At 29.3% G+C, this 17,500-nt stretch overlaps 1 protein-coding gene and 1 long non-coding RNA gene across 2 annotated transcripts in view; one reads left to right on the forward strand and one right to left on the reverse strand.

The window, feature by feature from the left end:
- LOC111413967 (apyrase-like) overlaps positions 1 to 863 on the reverse strand; it is an 84,529-nt gene extending 83,666 nt beyond the window's left edge. The window contains exon 1 of the transcript XR_002706232.2: positions 778 to 863. The gene's annotated coding sequence lies outside the window, so the exon portion shown is untranslated. The remainder of the gene's footprint in view (positions 1 to 777) is intronic.
- A 7,417-nt stretch (positions 864 to 8,280) lies between these two features.
- On the forward strand, positions 8,281 to 16,539 carry LOC139429834 (uncharacterized). The gene is made up of 2 exons (XR_011640395.1): positions 8,281 to 8,361; positions 16,504 to 16,539. It is a non-coding gene; the product is annotated as an uncharacterized lncRNA (long non-coding RNA).
- Positions 16,540 to 17,500: the final 961 nt, after the last annotated feature.

Genomic DNA, 17,500 nt, shown 5'->3' on the forward strand with positions numbered 1-17,500 from the left:
AGTTGTAATATTGTAAATAAAAAGTATTTTCCGATCTTATTTTAGATGTAGTAACAAAAAAGTATACGTATTTTAAAAATTAATTTTTAATTTTACAATTGTTACATTCTTTTTTATTAAATAATATATCCTTTTTTTTAATTATTATAATTAATCTAGCAATTAAGTTAATCATCATCATCATTATCATTGTAAATTAATTTATAAAAACTCTCTCTTTCATAGAGACACCTGTATAAGTTTAAAACGTGTTAAATAAGTTTTTGTAAAATTGTTTTTTATAAATATTAAAAATTTTCAATCCTAAAAGAATCAATTTAATTCTTTAACTCACCTTCCAAGTAAAAAGGGTAAAAATAAAGTTGTAATTTCTGATAGAAAAGATATATATCTTAAAGATTTTCTGTAATAAATAATAAATAATGAAAGTTCTTCGGGGCGCGTTAGATGAAGAACGATGATAAAAATTGAGATTCATTAGGCTAGAGGCGTCGCTCGTTCTTCGCTGCATGGTCAAAGAACGAGAAGAACGCTTTCCTGGGATGCTTTGGGAGGGAAAGAGAACGTCTGGTGGTGCTGCTGCTTCGGTTTTTGAACGAACACCTGCGGTCGATATATTTATGGGTCGCTATCAATACGGAGGATAATTGTGGTGGACCCGAAGCGGCATTGCTCCAGAACTGGTTATAACTTTTATAAAAAGAATATGTACTATGTAGAAGAGGAAGGAATTACTTTTATTTTTTGATAAGAAATCATTGCATCAAACTAACTTACCGCTTAAAACAGCATTAATCACTAATAAAACTTTAAATTTTAAGAAATTAACACCAACAATTTAAACATAAACAAACCGTTTGACATTTGTGACAACTACGACATAACCTTAAATGCTAAAAAATTAAAAAAATTGAAATAAAACTTATTTAAAATTGAATTTATTAATTACATTTTTAATTAACGTTAATAAAATAAATTGGAACCATTAATTATTATAAATTATAATAGAATTGCTTTAAAAATTGTGTTTATTAAACTAAATTTTATTTATTTGAAGTTGGTGGATTTGGAAGTCGGCCATCATGCTTAATGTTGACGTTGGCGGGAAATTTTTTAATTTAAAAATAAAAAAATTAAAAATTGCGATTTTATTAAAATTATTAAAAATAAGCCGTCTTTTTAGTCGTTATCGTCCCTAACGATTACAAATAATAATAAAATTAACTTCGAAGATTTGTTAATTAATCTTTTTCTCATATTAGAACTATTATTTCGGAAATGTACTAACAAAAATAATATGATTCATTGTGAAAGGTGCTTGAAGTGTAGGACATTCTAGTCTATTGCTCTATCAGAGCTACATAAATATTTGATTTGAGTCGACCACTTACTTGTCTATGTCCCCATTTTCAACGAATTAAAAAGGACGATTTTTAACATTTCATATAAAATGGAGTGATGGTCCTAGAAGCTTCTAATTTGGTAAAATTAAAGTTCAAACGTTCTTTTACAACCTCAACAAGTTTCATTCTTTCTATTTTAACCGATTTGGAGAAAACAATTTTTTTCTTTAACCTCACCTTCATCAAACGTCAAATTAAAAGGACGAGCTTTAACATCTCATATAAAATAAAGTGGTCACCCTGGAAGTTTATAATTTGGTACAACCTAACCTCAAATGTTCCTTTATAACCTCAAAAAGTTTCATCCCTTGAATTTTAATCGTCTTGGAGAAAATAATTTTTTTCTTTAACTTCACTTTCAATAATCGTCAAATTAAAAGACGATTTTTAACACTTTATATAAAACAAAGTAGTTATTCTAGAAGCTTATAATTTGGTACAACCTAACCTCAAACGTTCCTTTATAACCTCAACAAGTTTCATTTTTTGAACTTTAACCGTTTTGGAGAAAACAATTTTTTTCCTCAATCTCATTTTCAACAAACGTCAAATTAAAGGACGATTTTTAAAATTTTATATAAAATAAGGTTGCCACCCTGGAAGCTTATAATTTGGTAGAATTAAACCTCAAAGGTTCCTTTACATCCTCAACGAGTTTCATCCCTTGAATTTTAATCGTCTTGGAGAAAATAATTTTTTTCTTTAATCTCACTTTCAATAAACGTCAAATGAAAAGATGATTTTTAACATTTTATATAAAACAAAGTAGTGATTTTAGAAGCTTATAATTTGGTACAACCTAACCTCAAACGTTCCTTTATAACCTCAACAAGTTTCATTTCTTGAACTTTAACCGTTTTAGAGAAAACAATTTTTTTCCTCAATCTCATTTTCAACAAACGTCAAATTAAAGGACGATTTTTAAAATTTTATATAAAATAAAGTTGCCACCCTGGAAGCTTATAATTTGGTACAACCTAACCTCAAACGTTCCTTTATAACCTCAACAAGTTTCATTTCTTGAACTTTAACCGTTTTAGAGAAAACAATTTTTTTCCTCAATCTCATTTTCAACAAACGTCAAATTAAAGGACGATTTTTAAAATTTTATATAAAATAAGGTTGCCACCCTGGAAGCTTATAATTTGGTAGAATTAAACTTCAAAGGTTCCTTTACATCCTCAACGAGTTTCATCCCTTGAATTTTAACCGTCTTGGAGAAAATAATTTTTTTCTTTAACCTCACTTTCAATAAACGTCAAATTAAAAGACGATTTTTAACATTTTAAATAAAATAAAGTAATCATTCTAGAAGCTTATAATTTGGTACAAGCTAACTTCAAACGTTCCTTTATAACCTCAACAAGTTTCATTTTTTGAACATTAACCGTTTTGGAGAAAACAATTTTTTTCCTCAATCTCATTTTCAACAACCGTCAAATTAAATGAACGATTTTTAAAATTTTATATAAAATAAAGTTGCCACCCTGGAAGCTTATAATTTGGTAGAAATAAACCTCAAAGGTTCCTTTACATCCTCAACGAGTTTCATCCCTTGAATTTTAATCGTCTTGGAGAAAATAATTTTTTTCTTTAATCTCACTTTCAATAAACGTCAAATTAAAAGATGATTTTTAACATTTTATATAAAACAAAGTAGTGATTTTAGAAGCTTATAATTTGGTACAACCTAACCTCAAACGTTCCTTTATAAGCTCAACAAGTTTCATTTCTTGAACTTTAACCGTTTTAGAGAAAACAATTTTTTTCCTCAATCTCATTTTCAACAAACGTCAAATTAAAGGACGATTTTTAAAATTTTATATAAAATAAAGTTGCCACCCTGGAAGCGTATAATTTGGTACAACCTAACCTCAAACGTTCCTTTATAACCTCAACAAGTTTCATTTTTTGAACTTTAATCGTTTTAGAGAAAACAATTTTTTTCCTCAATCTCATTTTCAACAAACATCAAATTAAAGGACGATTTTTAAAATTTTATATAAAATAAAGTTGCCACCCTGGAAGCTTATAATTTGGTAGAATTAAACTTCAAAGGTTCCTTTATATCCTCAACGAGTTTCATCCCTTGAATTTTAATCGTCTTAGAGAAAATAATTTTTTTCTTTAATCTCACTTTCAATAAACGTCAAATTAAAAGACGATTTTTAACATTTTATATAAAATAAAGTAGTCATTCTAGAAGCTTATACTTTGGTACAACCTAACCTCAAACGTTCCTTTATAACCTCAACAAGTTTCATTTCTTGAACTTTAACCGTTTTGGTGAAAACAATTTTTTTCCTCAATCTCATTTTCAACAAACGTCAAATTGAAGGATGATTTTTAAAATTTTATATAAAATAAGGTTGCTACCCTGGAAGCTTATAATTTGGTAGAATTAAACTTCAAAGGTTCCTTTATATCCTCAACGAGTTTCATCCCTTGAATTTTAATCGTCTTAGAGAAAATAATTTTTTTCTTTAATCTCACTTTCAATAAACGTCAAATTAAAAGACGATTTTTAACATTTTATATAAAATAAAGTAGTCATTCTAGAAGCTTATACTTTGGTACAACCTAACCTCAAACGTTCCTTTATAACCTCAACAAGTTTCATTTCTTGAACTTTAACCGTTTTGGTGAAAACAATTTTTTTCCTCAATCTCATTTTCAACAAACGTCAAATTGAAGGATGATTTTTAAAATTTTATATAAAATAAGGTTGCTACCCTGGAAGCTTATAATTTGGTAGAATTAAACTTCAAAGGTTCCTTTACATCCTCAACGAGTTTCATTCCTTAAATTTTAATCGTCTTGGAGAAAATAATTTTTTCTTTAACCTCACTTTCAATAATCGTTAAATTAAAAGACGATTTTTAACATTTTATATAAAATAAAGTAATCATTCTAGAAGCTTATAATTTGGTACAAGCTAACCTCAAACGTTCCTTTATAACCTCAACAAGTTTCATTTTTTGAACATTAACCGTTTTGGAGAAAACAATTTTTTTCCTCAATCTCATTTTCAACAAACGTCAAATTAAAGGACGATTTTTAAAATTTTATATAAAATAAAGTTGCCACCCTGGAAGCTTATAATTTGGTAGAATTAAACTTTAAAGGTTCCTTTACATCCTCAACGAGTTTCATCCCTTGAATTTTAACCGTCTTGGAGAAAATAATTTTTATCTTTAACCTCACTTTCAATAAACGTCAACTTAAAAGACGATTTTTAACATTTTATATAAAACAAAGTAGTTATTCTAGAAGCTTATAATTTGGTACAACCTAACCTCAAACGTTCCTTTATAACCTCAACAAGTTTCATTTCTTGAACTTTAACCGTTTTGGAGAAAACAACTTTTTTCCCCAATCTCATTTTCAACAAACGTCAAATTAAATAAACGATTTTTAAAATTTTATATAAAATAAAGTTGCCAACCTGGAAGTTTATAATTTGGTAGAATTAAACTTCAAAGGTTCCTTTGCATCCTCAACGAGTTTCATCCCTTGAATTTTAATCGTCTTGGAGAAAATAATTTTTTTCTTTATCCTCACTTTCAATAAACGTCAAATTAAAAGACGATTTTTATCATTTTATATAAAACAAAGTAGTTATTCTAGAAGCTTATAATTTGGTACAACCTAACCTCAAACGTTCCTTTATAACCTCAACAAGTTTCATTTCTTGAACTTTAACCGTTTTGGAGAAAACAATTTCTTTCCTCAATCTCATTTTCAACAAACGTCAAATTAAAGGACGATTTTTAAAATTTTATATAAAATAAGGTTGCCACCCTGGAAGCTTATAATTTGGTAGAATTACACTTCAAAGGTTCCTTTACATCCTCAATGAGTTTCATACCTTGAATTTTAACCGTCTTGGAGAAAATAATTTTTTTCTTTAACCTCACTTTCAATAAACGTCAAATTAAAAGTCGATTTTTAACATTTTATATAAAACAAAGTAGTTATTCTAGAAGCTTAAAATTTGGTATAACCTAACCTCAAACGTTCCTTTATAACCTCAACAAGTTTCATTTCTTGAACTTTAACCGTTTTGGAGAAAACAATTTTTTTCCTCAATCTCATTTTCAACAAACGTCAAATTAAAGGACGATTTTTAAAATTTTATATAAAATAAAGTTGCCACCCTGGAAGCTTATAATTTGGTAGAATTAAACTTCAAAGGTTCCTTTACATCCTCAACGAGTTTCATCCCTTGAATTTTAACCGTCTTGGAGAAAATAATTTTTTTCTTTAACCTCACTTTCAATAAACGTCAAATTAAAAGACGATTTTTAACATTTTATATAAAATAAAGTAGTTATTCTAGAAGCTTTTAATTTGGTACAACCTAACCTCAAACGTTCCTTTATAACCTCAACAAGTTTCATTTCTTGAACTTTAACCGTTTTAGAGAAAACAATTTTTTTTCTCAATCCCATTTTTAACAAACGTCAAATTAAATGAACGATTTTTAAAATTTTATATAAAATAAGGTTGCCACCCTGGAAGCTTATAATTTGGTATAATTAAACTTCAAAGGTTCCTTTACATCCTCAATGAGTTTCATCCCTTGAATTTTAACCGTCTTGGAGAAAATAATTTTTTTCTTTAACCTCACTTTCAATAAACGTCGAATTAAAAGACGATTTTTAACATTTTATATAAAACAAAGTAGTTATTCTAGAAGCTTATAATTTGGTGCAACCTAACCTCAAAGGTTCCTTTATAACCTCAACAAGTTTCATTTTTTGAACATTAACCGTTTTGGAGAAAACAATTTTTTTCCTCAATCTCATTTTCAACAAACGTCAAATTAAAGAACGATTTTTAAAATTTTATATAAAATAAAGTTGCCACCCTGGAAGCTTATAATTTGGTAGAATTAAACCTCAAAGGTTCCTTTATTACCTCAAAAAGTTTCATCCCTTCAATTTTAACCGTCTTGGAGAAAATAATTTTTTTCTTTAACCTCACTTTCAATAAACGTCAAATTAAAAGGTCGATTTTTAACATTTCATATAAAATAAAGTGGTCACTCTGGAAGCTTATAGTTTGGTATAATCTAACCTCAAACGTTTCTTTATTACCTCAAAAAGTTTCATTTCTTAATTCGTAACCGTTATGGAGAAAATGTTTTTAATTCATTCAACTTCAACTGGTAGCAGAATCTTTGATTTGTTCAGAGTTTCAGGATTTAAATGATTCTGTTTGTGTTTCTAGTTATGGTTAACCTCAATTCTTCATTTTCATGAATAACAAAGTTGCAAGAAAGTTGTAATCCAAAAATTGGACATTAAAAAAAGCTTTAGTAGTAACTTATAACTTGTCCATTGTATTGTTTTCTATATTACGCATCGAATAGGAAAAGGTTAAATTTAATTGCACGGTCTCTCGACAATTTGCCTTTTCATTTCACGCAACCGGGATTTAATTATTATTACACGAACCCGCCGAAGCTATTTTTAAACATTTCTTACACAATACCAAGTAAAACGTTTATTTCTATTTACAAATTTACTAATTGAATCTCGGGGAAAATTATCTACTTATTGCAATATTGGCTCAAAAAGATCATTTTTATGATTTCTAATCAAATCATAGAGTGAGATTAAGATCATTTCTTTTTAAATCTGACTTGGAAAGACAGAGTTAGTTCATTTCTCTCGAGATATACACCTGGCAACGTAGCTTATACCGGTTTCTATTTTTTTCCATCTCCGACTCGGACCAAAGAACCAAAGAACCCGAGGAACCGAACCAAAGCAACGACCACTCTCGCAAATGCATTTTATATACACTCTCAGCGTTTCAAGTTGGGACTAACTCAAAGATTTTCTTAACTAATCGTTATTTGTTGATTAAAAATTATTTTTTTGGTGTAATAAACGATGTGGGATCAAAAATTATGATTATTTTTGAATCGATTCTTATAAAATATGTTTTTTTTTAAGTCGAGTTTTAATTTTTTCGAGTATATCTCAAACCCTGCCCTGGACTTCTTGAGACGACGAAGAAAATAATCTTATGGATAGAGAAAGATGGAAAACTTGCTCGCATTCTTGTGAAAATACGAGCGGCTCAAGACCTTAACAGCTCTGTGTATAGCATAAGTGGTTTGCAATTTCCTATTTTTTCAACCTCAACATCACATCGAATATTACATAGTTCTTTCAATGTAATAAATAACTTTATTCTCATATTTATAATCCTTTTTTGAATTGAAGACGCATGTTGAGTTGATATTAACATTTCCTTTATTAGCATATAATGGGTTTGAGAGAGGTTCAGATTCTGCTTAAGTTATACCAACTGAAGAAGTCGATTAAAGGAGCCAAATGTTTATGTAAAAGGATTATTAAATAGTTGTTAAATAAAAATAAAATGTAATTTATCAAGATTTTAGATTAACATGATTTATTTCTTGAATTGGATTAGGTCAGAAAAAATTTCTTTGTATTTATTTTTTTCCTTTACACTTTAAGGCATTCATAGTGTCCACAGTGTCAAGGCGTTAATGAAAAATAATGACCTTCCTCTACCTCTTCGAATCTACCTCATCCACCTCGAATACCAAAGAATATTTTTTAAATTTTTATTAAATACATTTATTGACGTAGAGCAGGCAACCAATTTAACAGCGGAACTTTAATTTTAATAACCACTCCTAGATGTCTTTATATAAAAGATTAATTTAATTCATCAACAAAATAGACTCTAATTAATGAAATTTATTAGTTTATTAATATTAAAACACGATTTAAATAAATGTTATATCACAAAATAATTTTATAGCTAACTTCACTTCATTGAGTTGTTTGTTGTGATTGAGTGGTTGACAGTTTATAATCGTATGAACTAAATTAAAGATATTTCGCGCAAAATTAAACCCTGAAAACCAAATTCCTTCAGAATCGCCTCCGGGAAAGCCGTACTACGACTTAAAAAGGTATTTATTAACGAACTCCCCTTTTAATTTCGTAATTTCTCTATTTAAACACACTTTTTCCCAACAACCTCAAGCGCCATCTTTACATTAAAACCTTAACCTATACCCAACTCATTTAACCTCTATTTAACCATTTTCTACCTTTAAAATAAATAAAGACTTCTTCTTTATTAAATCTTTATTAATCTTTACTTACTCATCCTCGTTTATAGAGAACTCTAATTGTTTGGTTTTAATTTTAAAGTTTTGTATTAAACTCTTTAAAAGTGACACTTTCAAGGGATAGATAATAATTTAACGTGTGAAATGTTCAAGTATCTATCACGTCTGCTACCACTTTAAAAGGAAGGAGTGGAAAAAATTTGGGGCCACGTGTAAATTTTTTTTTCACCCTTCACCTATTTATCTCCACTACAGAGAAAAAAAGGCACTTTTGGGCTAAAACGTTCACTTCAAATTGATGGAAAATTTTTTTTTCGGTCACTTCACAGCTTTTGGGGTTATCTTTTTACAAGTTATCGGTTGCTGTCTTAAAAGTATGTGGGAAACCCTTTAAAAAGTATGTTATTATTAATTTATAGGCTCATCTCAAGACGGAAAGAGGTTAAAAATGACGTTTACCGAATTAATCTGTCAAAGAGTTAGTGACTTTTTTTATATCAAAGTTACCAACTTGCCGTTGTCATGGTAACTTATCAATAAAGTCAGCCATCTTTCGAAAAAATTAATTGATTTCATTTCGAGCTTATTTTTGTCTCGAATTGAAAGTAAAAGGTGCGTTTTTAAGGTAATTGAACGATTTTATTACTAATTAAACATTTAACATTTTAAGGTAAGTTTTAATTAAATATAATTATTAATAAAAGTGATCCCGAAAATTTGCAATTTGGGGTTGAAGTAGAAAGTTTTCGTGAATAATATTAATAAATATGTGAAATTGAGATGAAAACGTTCTTCTTCTCGTTTCCTCACAACAAGAAAAACGATCGTCTTTTTCGAAGAGCGCTGCCAAAGCGGTTATTGCGTGTTTGTGCAGGTTCTAAACATCAAGTTAGTTACGTTTTGAGGTTATATTTATCGTGGATTTGATGTGTAATGTTTGTGAATGTTGTCGAATCAATGTGATATGAAGAGGAATAGAAAAAGTAAGGTCGGTATTACACTATCATAGTTCTATGTCATAGTATAAAAATGATCATATGTCCATGACCATATGTTTGTTGAAGGTTGTAGCAACAGCTGTAAGGAATAAAATCAATGGATTAAGCTAAGGACAAAAGGCTAAGATAAGATTCACCAGTTGCTAAGAATCACACTTTTGGGTTCTCCCAATAAATGATTTTGAAATCCCAAATTATTACGATTTGCTGCCCAAGGCTCCACAAGATTAGTTTCGAACTTAGTCCATCTTCAAGTATCTTCAGTGATATAATAGAGTATATGATGTGCTACATGGATTTTGTTTTGAATTTCGAGATGAATTGATATGGAATAATATAATAATAATAATAACTTTTTGACTATTGTAATAGATTTAAAAAAACACTAAATCTTCTGTATACATATCAGCATACAATCCTGTATAATAGACAGGGAAGACTTCTACACTGGAATTTTGATGAATCTGGTTACAAAACAACAAAAACGATGCAATGGTTTTTGTAAAATGTAAAAACTTTAAATCATTCATTAAATCAACAACTTGTCGCAAATTACTCAAATTAATCAAACCAATCAAAGGAATAAAAAGCAAAACAAAATATATACACGAATTTATATGCAATAAATGTACCTTTAACTCATTCACCACACCTTATCAAACCCACAATATAGTTATAATACATGCTACATGTAATACGAGAAAGAGATTGTCTAGGAAACGTTTACGTCGCTTAATTGTATCAATAAGATGTAAGTATAAATTGAATTAGAGCTGTAAACAATATATTGTCGTACTTCACACAAAATTATCTTCATGCATATTTGATAGCATAAAAAGTAACTGCCAAAATATAACAGTTGTATATACTTGTTGAATCAAAATTCAACTTAGCATATGAGCATTAATAGTTATATTAGGAAGTATAATGAAGCAGTCTGAAACTTCATTAACCTCCAAGGTGATAATTGACTAATAGTATGGATAAGATAAAGATTTTTGAGAGCTACATGAATTGGAAAGCAATTATTATGATGCAGCATGTCCAAATTGTTCATATACATATTAGAATATGTTGAGGAGTCGAGAACGAGTACTTGTACTATCGTGTTTTCAAGTTACACATTATTAAGAATGCATTGAAGTGACTCAATTATCTCCTGTGACGTTCCTGCTAGTATTTTGAATTGATGAAACTAACACTGCGTGTTGGCAGTGACGGTTTTATACACACAAACTCTTTTGGTGGCATATTTCTTAGCGTTGATTTTAATCTACTGCCGAAATCCAACAAGCATTTCATCTGCAACTGAAATAATTTTTGCAATTCTGTCTGCTTGTTGTTTGATAAATTTGATGATATGATTTGAACACACGAGTCAAAATCAAAAGTTAGAGAAATGCTTTCAGTTCAAATCACGCTTCAGAATATTTTTGTTAAACAAATAAATATTAAAAGAGAAAAAAGATCAAAGGATGTGGTAAGCGAAGTACTTGTTGCTGCACCTTGTATTCCTGGCAGATAAAGATTTATATTTGACAATGTAATCCTTGAAGGAGGAATGAAATTTTTAAACTGCTTGTAACAATTGCAGCACAATAGTATTGTGCGGTAGTTTCATTAAGATCAAGTCAAAGGAATTCGCATAATTAAAGTCGGTCATTAACGTATTTGTAGATACAAAGCTTCTGTTATATTATGAAGTACAAATTTTTAACAAGTGCAATGCATAACAAGATATAGGCACTAATATGATGTAGTACATGACTTAGTTTTCTCTACAGACTGAAAATGCGTCGATATAGTTTGTATATAATGTATCACATACGTATTAGAACATTATAGGAGAAATAAAGCTGGGTGCTTTTTGACTTAGAAAATAATTTATTGCTTTATTATAGCAGTAAAAAAATTAATATTTGTTTGTAAGACTTATCAAAATGATGTATATTGAGAAGAGATAGTTGAAAACAAGGAAAAGGTCGAAAGTGAGAATGTAAAATTCAAACTCATTGCCTGGGGGTTATAGATGGAAAGACTATTGCGATTGCAAGGTCTTCAACATAGTGACACTGAAAGATGCTACATTCGCTTTATCACCATACATTATGTAACCTTATGGCGGTGTTCATATGAAGAAAGCAGCAAAGAATGTTTAAATGTTTGCCATGTTAGAAAACCAATACTATTATATCTTATTATTATGATATCTCAAGATGTTGCATTTCTTACATAACTATTTGATTATTACATTTACCAAATTTTTGAAGCAGAAATAAACAGTGAAATGGCTACTACGAATAAAAATAATAATATTACATCTATGCTTCCTCTTCAAAATAGAATTAGAAAATCTAAATTTAAAGTGAAAAGTCTTCATTACACACTTATTCTACGTGCCATCTTCTTTTCTTTTCTTTCCATAAAATAAAGTCCTTTTCTTTAAATGAGACAGAAAATTGTTAAAAGGGAGGTTGAATGGAAAGAAGAAAAACAGATTCTAAAAAATAGAATCATGAAGCTAGAAGAGAGAGAAGAGCAAAAGAACAAAGGGAAGGAACATAACATGATGGAGGTAACTAAGGGATTAATTAATGAAGCAAGGAATTGATGTAGCAGCACTGCAAGAGGTAAGGCGGAGAGGTAATAGACAAGTTGTCAATTTTTGTCAAGGAATTTTTTTATGCATATACAGAAGATGCCCAAGAAGAGTAAAAACAGGAGTTATATGAAGAATTAGAAGACTTATTATGGAACGCGAAAATTGATAGGGAGAAGTATATAAAATCAAAAGCTGGAAGGTGTGCAATACATGATAGGATTGAAAAATGAAAAATGAGAAATAATGAAAAATAGCCTGGTTATAGTGAGCTCAATGTTTGGACATTGAAGTGAGTAAAAATGTTATGGTGGATACAATGGAAGAACGATGGAAATCAGATTGACCATGTATGTATGTAGTGATAAACAACAAAGAAGGAATCCGGAAGTAAGAAAAAGATACACCAAAGAAATGACAACCGGATTAAGTAGAATAAATGAAAGGAATGAAATAGAAGAGCAATGGAGTAGACATTATTAAGGCATGCATAACTTTGGGAACGATGGCAAACAAGTATAATAATAGATGGTGAAGCATGAAATGCGAGGAAGTGATGAAGAATACAAGTGATGCCAATGGAAACTAGATGATGAAGCAGAAAGTAAGAAAGTTAGAATAAATTATATAGAAGCTGAAAGAGCAATGGCCAAAATGAATAACACAAATCAGTTCTATGCCAAAATAAGGAATCAAACGTTAGTTAGCGCTAAAGTAAGAACAATCCATACGCAGTAAAAGATAAAGACGGAAAGAGAAAATAAATAAGAAAGGAATGGGGAAATATTTTAAGGAATTACACAATGAAAAGACGCAAACAAATACATACAAAAGAGACTAAATACATAGCCTATATGTTATTATCATAGAGCTTATTAAAGGGAGTATTAGATTCTGTATATAAAATTTTATCAAGCTTAATATAAAAAGGAATAATGAAGAAATCTTATTGAAATTACTAGCAACAGAGGAATTAGACAAGGTGATGCGTTATCAGCCACCCTTTTAATATAGTATTGGAACATATAATAAGATAAATGGGGTAGTATAAGAAATAGTGAGCAACAAATTGGATATGCCGATGACATTGTCTTAATAGTCAAACAAAGAAGTACAAAAATACAAGCGTATAATAAATTGAGAGGGGAAAGCAATAAAATTGGTCTTGCAATAAATGAAAAAAAAAACGAAATTAATGAGGATTAAAATGTAGGAAAAACAAAGTAGTGAATATAATTAAATATATGGGAGTACAAGAAGAAGGAACAAAAAGAATGAAGGTATATGTACATAGCAGACAAGAACAGCAATAACTGAGTGGGAACCAGGTTAAGCAAAAGCAAGAGAAAGACCTGAAATGAAATGTCAAGATGAAGCGAAATTGACCTTAGAGGAGGCAACAGTAAGGAAATGGAAGAAAAGAGTGACAAGAAAGATACATTAAGAACCATTGACTAAGACAAGCAAAACATTAAGAATATCAAGCAATTTAAAAAAAATCTTAAACAAGAACAGCATAGTATTTAATAACACTATGGTGTCTTCTCATGGCCAGGTAACTAATTCTTTTTGTGCAGTAAAATAACATTGATCTGTAATTAAAAGTTATCAGGAAGATAACAGGTGTTGCTGCAGCAGATATGCGACGTTTTTTAAGATCCTAGTCGATTTTTGGAAAACCAACTTTATCAAAGTACTATGTTACGATCCTTACTGTGCGTGATTTTGCATTATTCTGCATTAACAGAAAACCAGTGCTAACAAATCCAGTATAAGGCATCACATATACTTCTAGGATCTCTGTTATGTAACGTCATGCAAAAGAAATTCCTAAAACGTTACTGAGCCATAACCAAAATCAACTCAATGTGATCGAAAAACTTCTTTCGACCATTTTTGCCATAATGACAGCTTCTACATTCATACATGAATCTACTATCTAATTAATGTGTTTTCAGGGGAAGTCTACGCGCTTGCTCTTAAGTTTGCTGAAGGCTGCTTTGAAGCATTCTAGCGGTTTATGTTCGTTCTCAATGCAGAAATCACGTCAAAGCGATTCGATCGCTTTTCGTTTAGCACCTGTACCGGGCTGTTTGTGATAAAAACTGTAGTTGTAGCAAACTGTTGGTGTATTCTTTGCACAATCGAACGACTAACATTTAATGTTAACATCCGGTTGTTTTGGTCTATTTTCCAACATACCTAAAATAAGTTTAAAACTTATTACTCATTTACACATAAACATAAAGCTCGTAAAAAATCGCTTCCAAGAAACGAGACATTTTTACGACAGTTTGCGTTTTTTTGTTCTGTAAATTTGTTTCTACTGTTTACTTTTCTTTGAGATATGAAATATTAAAATCCGTCAAACCATCTTTAGTCGATTTAATCTAAATTAATTTTATTGATGGCTGTGTATAAACAATGAGTCGAATACTATGTCATTATGAATTTTATTCTGTACAAGGTTAATGGGAAAGAATTGAGATCGAACATTTTGTGATATTGATAAAGAAAACTATGGTAAATTGGGGTTAGTTTAAAAATAGTTATTTACGTAACAAGTTACGAAAAGACTAAATTACGTGAGTTAAACAAAATTAACCGTTTCATATCGTGTTAAGTAAAAAATGTTATCTAATTCCATTGAAAAAGCAATTTTTATTCGAAACTTGATTTATTCTATTAATGACAAATGTCAATTTATCAATTTGTAGTTAGGTAATGGAATTCATTACATCACTAGTTATAAAAAAAGTGACGTTACATAAAGTCAGAATGACATGTAATAGTTATTTATATTACAAGTGGGTTAGAAATATAATTACTGTACGAGTGTGAAGAATTGCACGACGAGGTCATAGACCGAGTCGTGTAATCACACGAGTACTGTAATTATGCTCTAGCCCACGTGTGATATACAGCATTTTATCTACGACTGCTAAAAATTACTAAAAAATCAATTTCTTTAAAAAAGTGTATTTGACATTTACAAAAATATTTTGAAATGATTGTTGACAATTTTGAATTGTCAGTTTCAACAACATGTTTACTCATCTGGAATAAGTGTTTCGAAATGTAAAAGCATAACAATTAATGTTTATAATAAATAGTATTGTTTCTCTGTAAGTAGATAGCACTTTTTCTTTTGTATTGTTGCTCGCTTCATTAAATTAAATCTGTTCTGATTAGGCTAAAAATGCGTTACGTAATGAAACCAGTGCGGTAATGAACTTTATTACGTAACTCAAATCACTTCAAATGAGTGCGGTAATGATGACTTATCCAAGCAGTCGTAGATAATAGTTATTTACGTCACCAGTTATGAAAACACAAATTTTGTTTGTCGAACGTAATGTTATAATTACGTGGGTTAAACAAAATTAGCCGTTGCATATCGTGTTAAGTACAACATTTTATCTAATTCCATTGAAAAAGCAATTTTTGTTCAAAACTTGACTTATTCTATTAGTGACAAATGTCAATTTATCAATTTGTAGTTAGGTGGTGGAATTCATTACATCACTAGTGATGCAATGAAATCATTACATCACTAGTTATAAAAAAAGTGACGTTACATAAAGTCCGAAAGACATTTAATGGTTATTTACGTAACCAGTTATGAAAAGACTAATTTTGTTTGACGAACGTAATATTATAATTACGTGAGTTAAACAAAATTAGCCATTGCATATCGTGTTTTAGTACAAAATTTTATCTAATTCCATTGAAAAAGCAATTTTTATTCGAAACTTGACTTATTCTATTAATGACAAATGTCAATTTATCAATTTGTAGTTAAGTAATGGAATTCATTACATCACTAGTGATGTAATGAAGTATGTAATGAGATCATTACATCACTAGTTATAAAAAAAGTAACGTTACATAAAGTCTGAAAGACATGTAATAGTTATTTACGTAACCAGTTATGAAAAGAGTAATGGAATTCATTACATCACTAGTGAAATCATTACATCACTAGTTATAAAAAAAAGTGACGTTAACGCCAGAAAGACATGTAAAATTGAATTTTCATAATAGAATTAGGTAAAATATATTTAAATTACAAACTTTTCATAAAAATTTAGTTTCACTAAACGCTAAATTAAGACAAAATAAAAAAACTCACCTAACGGTTAATCTATTTATGGCTTTTTTTTAATGAACTTAAAGTTCCTTTTTAAGTTCATTAAAAAAAAGAAGTAAAAAATCCCAAATAAATTAGATACAGTAGCTGTGCCAATTGCATTTTAAACGCTATACGCAATTTTACAAAAAAATTTTTACACTTATTATGTAACGGGGGCAAAAAGCTTTTGTCAATGTATTTTTTGAGACATCTTTTGTGCTTTTTTAACTGTAGTTTCTGTTTATTTTCAGGGGACTTTTTAAGGACAGGTTACGCAATTTATGATGGTAAGTTTTTTTAGGTGTTTTGTTTTTTAAAGGAATTTAAAAGTAAACAAAGTCTTTAAAAAAGTGTTACGTTTCGACCCTTTTTTTCGAGTTGAGTAAAAAATTTTAAGTGTTTGATGACAACTCGAACTGTAAATTATCCTTCAAAACGTTTTCGGTTTCGCTAATTGACTCGTTAAAAGACACTAAACAGTAAAAAAAATTATTTGTTTTAACACGATGACAGTTTTAATTTATATTTATTTCTAAAAACAAAGAAAATTAATTATAAAGTTAATTTTTATTACAAATCTTTTTTTTTTTAAATACGTGCCTCTCTTTTTCGTTATTTCATTTTCAAACCAGGTATATTCTCTTAGTTTACAACATCTTTGGACCCCGACTTCTTTCCTTTAAAGGGGTTGTAAAATTCGGACCGATTTCAAAGGATTTTTCGTTTTTACTATCTTGAAATGCACGCGACTCGTTTTAACCGTTCCCCGAAATGTACCGTTTTTCGAAAATGTAACAGAAGAATAATAAAAGGGATTCGACAAAGAGAAAAAAAAGAAAACGACTCCTGGAGATGTCAAAATAGTAGTGCTACTCCGTGGGGGTTCTTTAAAGGTCGTAAAGGCGAAGAAGAGTCAGTGATAATTAACAGAAGGAGATTGCTGTTGTAAATAAAACGGGTTTTTGAGTCCAAATTAAAAAACAAAAATTAAAAAAAATAATTTTTGGCATTACCCTCTTGTAGAGCACCAAAAATCCGTTAAAATAACCCCAAACTCGATTGGGTTATCTTTAAAAACAACGAAGTTATTTAAATTATAAAAAAAAAACAATTGAAAAAGCCGCCATTTTTAATTTCACCAAATCAATAAAATTTGGATAACTTGATTATCTTTTGGAGTAAATATATCGTGTTTGGGCTTATTTTAAAGGATTTTTAATGATCTTTAAGATAATTTAGGTTAATTCA

This window comes from Onthophagus taurus, chromosome 5 (genome assembly GCF_036711975.1).
Source record: "Onthophagus taurus isolate NC chromosome 5, IU_Otau_3.0, whole genome shotgun sequence".
Lineage (NCBI taxonomy): Eukaryota > Metazoa > Arthropoda > Insecta > Coleoptera > Scarabaeidae > Onthophagus > Onthophagus taurus.